This window comes from Lissotriton helveticus, chromosome 1_1 (genome assembly GCF_964261635.1).
Source record: "Lissotriton helveticus chromosome 1_1, aLisHel1.1, whole genome shotgun sequence".
Taxonomy (NCBI): domain Eukaryota; kingdom Metazoa; phylum Chordata; class Amphibia; order Caudata; family Salamandridae; genus Lissotriton; species Lissotriton helveticus.
Window position 1 is genome coordinate 1,391,485,421 of NC_136057.1, and position 10,909 is coordinate 1,391,496,329.

Genomic DNA, 10,909 nt, shown 5'->3' on the forward strand with positions numbered 1-10,909 from the left:
CTTGTACCGACTACAGAACCACCCGTTCCCTATTCCACCGCAGTGGTTCAAGCAGGTAAACTCAGCACTTGGTAACTTTCTCTGGGCCGGGGGAGTGGTGAGTGTGGCACTCCGCACGTGTTTCCTATCCACGTATTGTGGTGGTCTGGCAACGTCAGACATCCTGTCCTATTATCAAGGTTCTCACCTATTGATACTGAACGAATGGTGGTATGGGGACCGAGGTGATCCGGCCTATGCCCTGGAGAGGTACCTGATGGACCCCGACACGCTCCACGTCATACTGTATTCGGCGGCTAAGAGGAAGAGGCTCCCAGTGGTCACTCAAATAGTATTTCAAATATGGCGCGGAGCACACCGCCGCATGGGGTGGCGGAACAGGCTAACGAGGGAAACCTCATTGTGGCGGAATGGGCAACTGCCGGCATTGATGTCCCTACAGGGGTTCCGTGGCTGGGACGCGATTGGCATCTCGGCCATAGGCCACGTCGTCAAGAGCACGACTCTTAAGTCGTTCCAGGAGCTACAAGAAGAGTATGACATGCCCCGGGCCCAGTTCTTTAGATACTTGCAGCTCCGCCATGCCATCACACCCGCCCTGAGGGGCCTGGACTCTTTGCCCGAATTTAGCCCCCTGGAAGCAAAGGTATTTATGGGGGAGCTGGAAAGTAAAAAGATATCATCTATCTATCAAACACTAGTCACACACTGTTCAACTTCCCTAGACACTCTGTGGGCCAAGTGGGAGAACGATCTGGGTGCATTTGAGGAAGAAGAGTGGAGAGAGGCGCTTGAGGCTCCAAGAGGAGCGGCCATTGCGGTACGCCTGCGATTCAATCAATTCAAATATTTACATTGGGCCTATTATACCAGGGAACGACTGTGGAGAGCGGACATGATTGCGTCCCCTGATTGTTTGAGATGCGGCAGAGAGATGGGCACTTTTTTACATACAGTGTGGGAGTGTGATGGTCTACGGAGGTTTTGGTCGGGAGTGTGGGACTGCTTGTCGGAGGTGTTGGGCTGGGAACTCCCCCGCACGCCACAATTGGGCCTCCTCCATATACTGGAACAGGTGGGGGGAAATATCTACAAAAGCCACTTGTTATTGTTGGGCCTTACGGTGGCTAAGAGAGTCGTGGCCCGCGCCTGGAAGGACCCCAGGGCCCCCCTGTTGGGAGTGTGGAAAAGGGGACTGGACTTTTATATGGGTCTGGAACGCCCAAACTTCGAGGCCAGGGGCTGCCCCAGGAAACACTATAAGATTTGGAAGCGGTGGGCGGATTATAGAGGATTGTGGCTGGAACCGCCGACTCATGAGGAACCTGAGGACAGACATTTGGACATTGACTCCGGGTGATGAGGAGTACACACTAAATGTTTCTTGCTATGCTTTTTAATTACGGACTGTCTGGTAGCTGTGCAGGGGGTGGGAGGGGGGACTTCAGGTGGGGGAAAGGGGGGAGTGGGGAGGGCGGATATTGGGTAGTTACTTTTACATCAACGGTTGTTTGAATCGCCTGCAATGTACTTAACACTTTCATGCTCACAGCTCTCTCGGTCTCCGGGGTGCTGTGCACACTATGTATCTTTTCAACAACACAATAAAATTTTGTTCTGAAAAAAAAAAAAGATTTATGAAGCCATGCAAAGCCACCTTGTGTGGCTCTGCTTGGCTTCCTAAATCTCGAGTAAAGCACTGCAGCACAAATCACTGTGTTGCTTTATTCTGCACCAGGGAGGCATTCCCTTGGCGTTGCGTGGGTGTTCCCATGCAACTCCCATGGTTTTTTACGCATTCCCGGATTCCCTAGAAAAAGTAACCCTGGAAACTCACCAAAAAGATATGTCTCCCCAGGTGAGGCGTAACAAGAATCAATAGCTCTATTTCTCCTTGTTACTCCCTCTATATTTGTTGGTGCATCATGCAGAACACGTAGAAAGAGGAATTAATTTTATTTATTTTAAAGGTTTTATATAGTGCTGGCTAGACCCGGAGGTATTAGTGCGCTTTACATGAGCATCAGATCATAGTTACAGGTTACATCGTTACAATGGTTACACAGTTATTAGAGCATGGCAACATAGTTACTTGTAAGGTCAAGATAAACAATACGCACAAATACGAAAGGGGAAAAGCAAGCAAGGGGAAAGATTCAGGGGAGGGGGAAGGAGCTGGTGAAGTAGACAGGTAATGAAGGCGGGAAAGAGGAGGGGAGGGTGAAGGACACCGCAAGGAAAGAGGAGGGGGAAGGGTGACTGGGACACAAACCGGTAGACGAGTCAAAGCAACGTCCAAAGTCCAGTAAGCTGTTATCCCAGGGGAAGTGGTATCACTTCACTATCCCTGTTGCAGGAGGCTCCCTTTACGCAGTGGACTCTCGCAGAGGGGACTCTGAGACTCCAAGGCCTACATGCTGGATCCTTCCCCAAAAAGAGGTGAGGGAGTACTTTGGTAAGGGGTGCCATACCATACCTCAGCTGTGAGTAGCTCCCTTGGCGCAGTGGACTCTCTCAGCGGTACGCTGAGACTCCAGAGTATAAATATTGTATCTTTCCCCAACAAGGGGAGAAGGAGTGCTTAGTCAAAGGGCACAAAGGGCAGGGGGCTAGGCAGACTAGCAGGCAAGGTGAGAGATTCAGGGGAGAGTGTTCAGTTCAGTTCAGTTCTTTATTTATTTCGGTGGTTAAAAACCATCATAAAAAAAATACACAATGCATTACAAATCCACATATGATCATTTTGCATTATCACTCTGAACATTATAATATTAAAAACATATGTTTAATTTTGTTTTCCTTATTTGCAAACATTAAACGAGAGAAGGGAGCTGCTACTCACCCTTGAGGCGGAAAGCCGGGGGTATCTTGCGCTCCCTTGCGCGCTACTGTGACCCGCCAAGCGCTGAATATAGTGTTGGGGTTATTGACTGAGAATAACTACTTTTAAAAACTGTATATATTTTATTAGGTGGCGATTTTAATTGTAGCCCCTACCTTAGCGAGATTAACATCGCTAGGACACTCTCCGTGGGTGACGCAGCGCCGCTGTTGCTAGGCGCTGGTCACTTCCCCCAGTAACTGGAGCCGCCATCTTGGGCCGGGGAAGGCTCGCGCTGGAGATCGCAGCCCCTCCCGCCCTCCCAGGTACTTAAGGGCGTTTTTACTTGTTGTGAGGACATTTGCTGAACTCACCCTTGAGGCGGAAAGCCGGGGGTATCTTGCGCTCCCTTGCGCGCTACTGTGACCCGCCAAGCGCTGAATATAGTGTTGGGGTTATTGACTGAGAATAACTACTTTTAAAAACTGTATATATGTTATTAGGTGGCGATTTTAATTGTAGCCCCTACCTTAGCGAGATTAACATCGCTAGGACACTCTCCGTGGGTGACGCAGCACCGCTGTTGCTAGGCGCTGGTCACTTCCCCCAGTAACTGGAGCCGCCATCTTGGGCCGGGGAAGGCTTGCGCTGGAGATCGCAGCCCCTCCCACCCTCCTCCCACCTATTGGAATGTATTTAGGTCAAGGGTCGTCCCGTCCGCGCAGCGGGCGGGCGCAGCGGGCGCGCCGACGGCGCGCCGAAGGCGCGCCAAAGGCAAGCCCGTCTGCGCCCGTCCGCGCCGGATCCGGGCCCAGGGCCATGCCCCCTGGCCTTTTTCCGTTACCTCCTCTGGGGACATACTCCTCCAGCCAACTTAGGAGCTACCGACCTCTACAAGATCCCCTATGCTCCACACTTGACCCGCATTCTTTTGTGGGAAATGCTCATCAATGCTTAAATTGTGATGCCTTAATATCAACCAGTCACAACCTCCCTCACAGGAAACCCATTAAGACTCCTTGTGACTATCTCATGGCCCTTATCAATGTCCGCTCACTGGGTAAACATCGACATGAGATAGCTGAGCTCATGGAAGAAAAACAATTAGACATTTTGTTTTTAACTGAGACCTGGTTGGACAATGCTTCTGATCCGGACCTGGTTATTGCTGTTCCCCATGGGTTCTCAATCCATAGATTGGATAGACAACATAAGAGAGGGGGAGGTATAGCCATAATTGCACGGGATACCCATGCGATCAGAATTGATGAGATACCGCTTCTTTCTTGCGAGGCTCTTCAATTCTCTATCAAACTTACTCCTTCCGTTAACTTTAAAGGTATCCTTCTTTATCGTCCCCCAGGACAAAGGTCGGCTTTTATCTCCGACATTAGTCACATTCTAGAAGTATCTGCTTTGGATGGTTCATTTACCATACTAGGCGACTTCAATTTTCACTTCGACACAATTGAAGATAGTGACACAGTCGCCCTCCAGGCATGCCTAACCACCTTTGGGCTCTCCCAACTAGTGAGAGCCCCTACTCATGAAGGAGGCCATATTCTGGATGGCATTTTTTCCAATTTAAACGACTTTCAGGTTTCTGCAATTTTCCCCATTATATGGTCAGATCACTTTGTTATAACGGCCACTCTAACCAGCCATGCCTCAGGAATAGCTATGGAAAATGATAATCATCGTCAGACCTTCTTGGATTGGAAAAATATTGACAGCAATAGCTTACAATCAGCTTTGATTAAAACCAGCCCGACTCTATCACACGATCCTAATCTCGCTATCACCCAATATAATGAATGGGTTGCATCTGCGGCCACTCTTTTGGTCCAGTTAAAACAAAGCTCTCGGAACAGATCAACCCCATCTGCCCCTTGGTTTTCGGAAACACTAAGGACACAGAAGCAGTTGTGTCGGAAGAATGAGAGGAACTGGCGCAGACACTATTCCGAAGAGGCCAAAATAATATACAAGCACTCGGTTATCATATACAAAAATATGATCCTAGATGCCAAGAAGAAGTATTTTTCGGAAAAAATCGAACTTGCTAAAAATTCAAATAAAGCTTTGTTTGAGACAACTAAACAACTGGCCGGTTGTTTACCTAATCTTCAACCCCCTTCCTCCCAATCGTTTTGTGATGCACTGGCCAATCATTTTTATGACAAAGTTAACGACATTTATACTGTCTTCGCCAGCTCCGCAAAAACGCCAGTAAATACCACTTCTGAGAAGGCGAGTTCCTCCACAGCCGGTCCTTTTCTTTCTCAGTTTAAGGAGGTATCTATCACTCAGGTCAGGGATTTTTTATCACCTATTAAATCAGGATCTGCCCTTGATCCATGCCCTTTTAAAGTATTGCTACCAGTTTTGGAAATCCTGCTCCCAGCCATCACTAATATATGTAATACTTTGATCAATACAGGAGTCTACCCCGTTGATCTAAAAAAGACATTACTTAAGCCGTTGCTGAAGAAGCCAAATTTAGACAGGAACGAGCTCAAGAACTACCGACCGATTGCCAATTTGCCCATCTTGGCCAAAGTTGTCGAAAAGGTTTTAAACGCCCAACTGTCAGCCTTTATAGAATTCCATCATCTATTGGATGATTCTCAGTTTGGTTTTCGCCGACATCATGGGACGGAGACGGCCCTGATCAAGGCCACAGAGGACATCCGAATCATTCGTGATGCTGGTGGCACTGCGGTCTTGATACTGCTGGACCTATCGGCAGCATTCGACACGGTCGATCATGCTATTTTGATCGACCGTGTCGAAGATCTGGGGATTAAGCACAAGGCTAAGACCCTATTGGCATCCTTCCTTGCCGAGAGGACTCAGGTGGTCACCATAGGGCCTTTTCAGTCCACCACCTTGTCCCTGCCATGCGGAGTACCCCAAGGCTCATCCCTGAGTCCGACACTCTTTAATATATACGTGTCGGACCTTGCCAATACTATCAGAGCTCATGGGATGAGCCTTACATCCTATGCTGACGATACCCAGTTGGTCTTGGCCATCAGAAATGACGGACAAAAAGTGGCTAATAACTTCAATCTGGGCATGCAAGCTATAGGAAGTCGGATGGCCTCCAACTGCCTCAAATTGAATTCGGATAAGTCCGAGGTGGTCATCTTTGGACGCTTATCCCCAGATTGGTCTTCCCGCTGGTGGCCACAGTCCATGGGTTCACCTCCCATCCCAGTCAGCAAGGTGAGGAACTTGGGCGTCATGGTTGATGACCGGCTCACTTTTCTTCCTCACGCAAATCAGATTGCTTCCTCCGCATTTTATAAATTACGAATCATCAAAAAAATCCTTCCTTTTCTTCCTACTTCAGCTGGCAAAACCTTGATCACGTCCTTGGTCTTATCCACCTTGGACTATTGCAATGCTCTATTCTTGAATGCCCAAGAGAGAGTCCTCAACAAACTGCAAACTATTCAAAACGCTGCTGCCCGACTGTTGGGTAACATCCCCAAATTTCAATCAGTCTCGAGCACTATCAGAGAGTTGCACTGGCTTTCCATTAGGAACAGAACTAAGTTCAAGGCTATGTGCATTGTCTATAAGGCACTGCACAACCAGGGACCAGCCTTTCTTACTCAACAACTTATTCCCTATCGGCCCACCAGGTCCCTGCGGTCCTCTGATCTCTTCCAGCTGAAAGTACCCCGTACCAAACTGGTCTCATGGGGTGACAGGAGATTCCTTGTTTCAGCACCCAAGCTCTGGAACTCTTTGCCACTAATCATAAAGAACAGCCCCTCTTTGTGGTCCTTTCGAAAACAACTCAAAACGTGGTTATTTGACCAATAATCAGATTTTCCTGTAGGGTTGAATTCAGCAGATACAAGCGCCGAGATGCCCAAGGGCCTTTGTAGCGCTTTACAGGTGTTTAAATAAATAAATAAATAGTTCATTTCATCCTACATTAGCCCCTGGTATTTCTTAATCTGACCACAATTTAAAAAAAACTCAAAATAGAACACAGGGTGCGCAACTCGGTTGCTCTTTGCAAGAATAATAAGGCAGTTTTAGCATGGAACATTTTTTACTCCTTTAAAATGTCCACCAAAAACCTTCGACGCGGAATTTTATAAAAAGAACATAATAATACAAAATGAAGGGTGTCCTGCGGAGACCTATTGTTGCAGCCGCAGGCACCCTTCTGCTCAACTGTTAACGTAAAACCAGACGGTTAAGCTAATAGGTTATGTAACAGGTTGAGCCTAAAACGAGTCATTAAAACCTCTCATGTTGACTGTACATTAAAAAGAGATATGGTTCCATGCCTATTTCATTACTCACAAGCGAGTGTGCTACTACAGATGATTTATTAGAGTCAAATTGATTCCTCCTGACCTCATATTTTTCCAATAACTGCTTCCGGGCACGATTTTTACAAGAGCTGTCAATATTTGAGGGGTCGGTAAATAACATTTTCTGATCAAGAGACTCTAGGGTGTCTTTGATGTATTTTAACCAAGGGATTTGCTGCCATCTGTCTCTCCGAAGACAATCATCAATAATCTGTCTGGATAATTCAGCGTTTGGATTTAGCCAAATTGGAATCCAGGTCAGAATTGGTCTCACTTTGATGAGGTCCGAAATATATGGGATGCCAAGCTCCTTGTGTGTAATTGCAGCCGGGATGCTCTGAGGTAACCGTAAGAGTTTCTTTAAAAATGTATCCTCCTCTACTTGTATCTGATGTGCATCCCTGAAACCCCACACCTCCGCCCCATAGATAGCTTTAGAGGTACTGACCGCTCTATACAATGTCATTACTTGCTCAGGGGACCAGCGACCCATCCTTCTTGCAAAGTTTAATAAGGCACCGTTCGCTGAAACAAGTTTCCTGGACCTTTCCTCAATCAACGGGGCAAACCCAATCTTTCCATCGAACAAAAGACCCAAACATGGGAAAGTATTTACAGTGTCCAAGGCGTAAGTTCCTATTTTGAACGCAAATCTCTTGCGAGGTTTTTTCCCTGACAGCATAATAAAAGACTTGGTCATGTTAACAGAGAGATCTAGATCCTTCATGAACCTCGCAAAGCCACTGATTAGCTGCTGGAGACCCACTGCTGTTCGAGCGAGAAGGACCGCGTCATCCGCGTACAAGTGTACCGGTATATGATGCGATCCCACCCTCGGGCAGTCAGTCCCCAGTTTCAGCAGCGCACTCTCCAGGTCATTTATGTAAAGAGAAAAAAGGAATGGAGCCAGGATACACCCCTGCCTCACCCCGCTAGTGCACGGGAAGGGATCTGTACTCACCCCCCGAGCTATAGCGGACCTTGGCAGTGGTGTTCCAGTGAAGTTCCTTCAGTATATTAATCAGGTCTGGGTCAATTCCTAGTCTAAACATAAGTGCCCAGAGTTTAGTTCTGTTAACATTATCGAATGGTGCTGCGAGGTCCATGAAACCCATATACATGGTCCCTTTATCTGCTTTAGTGTATTTGGCCACTAGAATGTATAAATTTAAACATTGGTCACTAGTTGACTTGCCTGTTCGGAACCCATACTGAGTATCCGCCAGGGTATTGTGTGCTTCAGTCCAATCTATCAGACGGTTAAGAATTACCCTGCCTGAGGAGCTTCGCGGGCATCCATGATGGTCGCGTGAGTGTAGAGCTCCCGAGACCCGCGCCGACCTTTGCGCCTATCCTTTCGACATCCTGATTTTATTGATAGGCTTTTGAAGACGAACTTCGGCTGACTTCATCATCCTTCGAAAAATTGAAATCGGACGCTTGGGTCCATTTCTAGACCGTCTGGAACTTTATCGGCCCGCCTCGAGGCGGCACCGGGATCTCAATTGATTTGTTGGCCGGGGAGTAGTTGAACAACAACGGCCGAGGGGGTTCTCTCCCCTGGGCGGCCCCTGTGGGACTTTCGGTTTCACTTTCTCTCCCCGGCACAACTGTCCGGACTACGGCTTGGTTCGCCTTCTGCCGCAGCCTGATTTCGAGGCATTGCTTTCAGCCGTCTTCTTTGACCACCGTGTCTTCCACGTTATTGCCATTTGCGCCCATTTTGTCCAGTTTCGTGGCTTTTGGCATCACCGTGCTCGGCCATTTTCACCAGGTCACGCGGGCCCCTTCGGGGTCCCTATTCCAATATGGCCGCTAGGCACGAGCCGGAGAAACGTAAGACCAAGACATTGCATCGTGGGGGCCCTTCTCAGACGAACATTATGGATCATTATTCCCAAGTTAAGGGTTCCCCCAGCAGTGCTGGCCGTACGCTCGACGATCCTAAGGCCGTTTCTGCCGCGACGGAACTATCGTTGCAGGACGTTATGGGTGCCATCTCCGGCCTTAAGGCCTCTATGGGACAGCAATATGAGGCGCTTGCCTCCAAGATAGACACGGTGGCCGTGGGCGTCACGTTAATCAGAGCGGATTTGGCGAAGACGAATGAGAGGGTCAAGGAGTTGAATTTAAAAACTTCTAGTCTGACCACTGATGTCACGGAGATCCAAACGGAGATCGGGAACCTGCGTTCCTCTCGGGACATGATAGCACGTCGTCTGGAGGATTATGAAAATCGGTCCCGTCGCAACAACGTGTGCATTATTGGTGTTCCTGAGACCTCCGACCCTACGGCTACTGACCTCCTAGTGGAAGATCTGGTCTCTAACCATCTTGTCCCCCCCAGGCTCACCAAATTCTTTGCGGTTGAGCGGGCTCATAGGGTTCCCGGGGGAAGGGCTCAGCTCGGGGCCCCCCCCAGACCCATTGTGGCCAGACTGTTCCACTTCAGGGACAGGGACGCTATCCTGCAGGCTTCCCGGGACAAAGGCCCGTTGAAGTTCGAGAATTCTACAGTCAACTTCTATCCGGACTTCACTCCATTTGTACAACGGCAGAGGATGGGGTTTCAGGGAGCCAAGAGGCGGTTGAGGGACCTGGGACTCAAGTATGCCATGTTGTGGGGGGCGTGGCTTAGCAGCATGCCGAGCTAGACGCAGGGCTCGGGAGCTCCCGGCCGTCTACAACCAAATCCGCCTTACATTGTATGCCACAAACACAAAAATCACGGTTTTGAGCTCCGGAAGGGAAGCTGATGCCTCGACTCTACTGCGGGAGTCTGCGGACGGGAAGATAGCCTGTATTTCGTGAGTCCCCTGTTCGCAGAAGACGGAGGCGGCAAAACCAAGTTGGCGCCCCGGGCTCGGAGCTAGCCTCGGCCGGACACCGGGAGCAGAACGCGGCCGCCGGGAGGTGATTGTGCTGGCGTTACAGGGCGCGGAGCAAGAGAAGGAGGGGGCTGCAGCCCGATCACCCGCTGGACGTGATCCGACAGAGGCTGGAGCCGCAACTGTCAGCGGGGGTACGGACAACGAGAAATCCAACAGGCTACGCCGGGGGTCTCCACCACGCAGCATAGCTGACTCCGGCTGGAGCCCGGGACCCCCGCGGCGGCGACCCACGGCCAGCCCCAGGTGAGGAGAGAGGGCCGCCCCCCCCCGCACCGCGCCTCGACACCGGCAGCCTTTACCAACATGGCGGCCTGACCGGAGGTTGGGGGACTGAGATCGCCGGGGGGCGGCGTGACCTGACAGGGGTTGGAGTGTATGCCCGGAGGAGGCGTCCCAATCACCCACGGAGGATCAGACACGGCGAGGAGCAGCCTCACACAATCCGGCGCAAGCGGAGACGCCCTTTACCAACATGGCGCCCAGGTGAGCTGGCCCCGTGCCTGACCACGAACGGCCAGAGAGACGAATTCGGTGCGAACACTGAGAGGGGGGCAGACAGAAACAGACAGAGGTGCAAACGGCATCTAGAGGCCATCGGTGCCGGTCTAGGAGAGGCGGCGCACACATACGCTGGCGATCACCGGAGCATCGGCTCGGTGTTGCTGGGGCGACAGGCCCAGAAGTCAACGGAGTCACCCCCGGACCCGGGTGGTACCAGAGTGCTGGCATAGAGGCCTACTAGTCACCCCATCCACGTGGGCCTCCTCCCTCTTGACCACCTGCCTACCCTCAACTATCCACGAGTCCTTGGGAGCCGTGCAAGACCCTGCAATGGGACACCCAGCCAACACCTGAGTCTT